Source organism: Capsicum annuum, unplaced genomic scaffold (genome assembly GCF_002878395.1).
Source record: "Capsicum annuum cultivar UCD-10X-F1 unplaced genomic scaffold, UCD10Xv1.1 ctg82033, whole genome shotgun sequence".
In the NCBI taxonomy this organism is placed as follows: Eukaryota; Viridiplantae; Streptophyta; class Magnoliopsida; order Solanales; family Solanaceae; genus Capsicum; species Capsicum annuum.
In genome coordinates this window covers 1-1,773 of record NW_025892796.1, presented here as the reverse complement: position 1 = coordinate 1,773, position 1,773 = coordinate 1, and the positions used below count along the sequence as shown (strand labels likewise).

At 31.5% G+C, this 1,773-nt stretch overlaps 1 long non-coding RNA gene across 1 annotated transcript; it reads right to left on the bottom strand.

The window, feature by feature from the left end:
- Positions 1-110: 110 nt before the first annotated feature.
- LOC124895428 lies at positions 111-1,767 on the bottom strand. Its single transcript, XR_007051706.1, has 2 exons — positions 445-1,767; positions 111-375 (listed from the first exon to the last, which is right to left on the bottom strand). It is a non-coding gene; the product is annotated as an uncharacterized LOC124895428 (long non-coding RNA).
- Between the last annotated feature and the right edge of the window lie 6 nt (positions 1,768-1,773).

The following is a 1,773-nucleotide window of genomic DNA, read 5'->3' as shown; positions in this document are numbered from 1 at the left end:
CCACAATTGCAACTATAACAAAATAGTTTCATCATCACTACAAAATAGTTTCATCATCACTATTATCTAAAATATAATATTGTCATTTAAATATTTGACAACAGAAAAAATTCATCAACACACAACCATGAATAGAACATATCACAATCACAGCTCTAACAAAACAGATCAATCCAGCAGCAAAAAAAATCACTACTTCCCTCACGAAGGAATGAGACTCACCTGATTTTTGCAAATCCCTTATAGCACAGGTTGTTAAAATAGGAGAGACATAAATAGTACGCGTGACAGGTTGTTGTTTGATGCATTCTACTATAGTCTTTTTACTCACCCTGGCCATGTTAAATTTCTGTAATCAGCTATCTTGAGTATTCCCTGTATAAAAAAACAAACGATAAAGATAAAAACTTTTACTGAACAATACAAAGAATTACAGTTACACACCGTGTCACGTGTCATTTTGCATTTACTCCTTGTCCTAATAAAGCGATAATCTAAAAACTACAACTCATCATCCGCATCCTCATTCTCAGCCTCACCCATTCTATTATCAATATTTCATTGATATATCCAGCTATAATCAGGTTCCATCTATACAATTAATCACATTCAAGTAATTAGTTCAAGTCACAAAAGTTCACATTTCAAGTACCTACACTTAAATATTTTCAAGTCACTAATTCACTTCTCAAGTGACCACACTTTACTAAAATGAAAACGCTTCCTCCTTACATCAACCTTGTTGCTTAGTAAATCAATATGTCATTGTACGGCTAAAAGGGAAACTCATTTTTCTCCAATTTTTTTAGAAGTTTCAGTGCAGTCAATCAGTTGTTGTCCATGTTTGAACAGCAACTGAGGGGTAGTATTCAATCATGCAGTCAAACAGTTGTTGTCCAGGTTTGAATAGAAACTAATTGACTGTATGTTTGAACACTACCCAATGATTGAAACTACTAAAAGAATAGAAAAAAAATGAGTGTTTCCCCTTTTAGCTATACGATGGCATATCGATTTACTAAGTAACAAGGCTTATGTAAGGAAAAAGATTATCGCTTCATTAAGGCAAAGAGTAAATGCAAAACGCCATGTGACACAGTGTGTAAGTGTAATTCTTTATACTGTTTAGTAAAAGTCTTATCGTTACCGTTTGTTTTTTATGCAGGAAATACTCAAGATAGCTGATTACAGAAAATTTAACATGGCTAGGGTGAGTAAAAGGACATAGAAGAATGTATCAAACAACCTATCACGTGTACTATTTATGTACACCCCAGTTTTAACAGCCACATTGGAGAGGTTCTCATTTATATTTTTCAATTAATGTTGTCTTCTAATTTTCTTGCTAGTTTCTTAAATATAGAGAGTTTAAGATGGGGCTATAAGGGGTTTGCAAGAATCAAGCATAGTTTGCTTTTTAATTTAGGATATATCGTGAGAGAAGTAGTGAATTTTTTTTACTGCCAGATTGATCTGTTTTGTTAGAGTTGTGATTATGATGTGTTCTGATTGTGTGAATTTTTTTTGTTGTCGGATACTAAAATGACACAACTATAATTTAGATAGTAGTGATTATCAAACTATTTTGTAATAATGATGGAACTATTTTGTAACAGTTATAATTGTGAGTCAAATAGTTCTTCTTATCATTACAAAATATGCCTAAAACATTCTAAATAATATTTAATGTGATTATTTTATTAAATTTCTTAGTATGTTTTAGAAATATTTTGTAGTGATGCTAAGAACTATTTGACCCATAATTGCAATTGT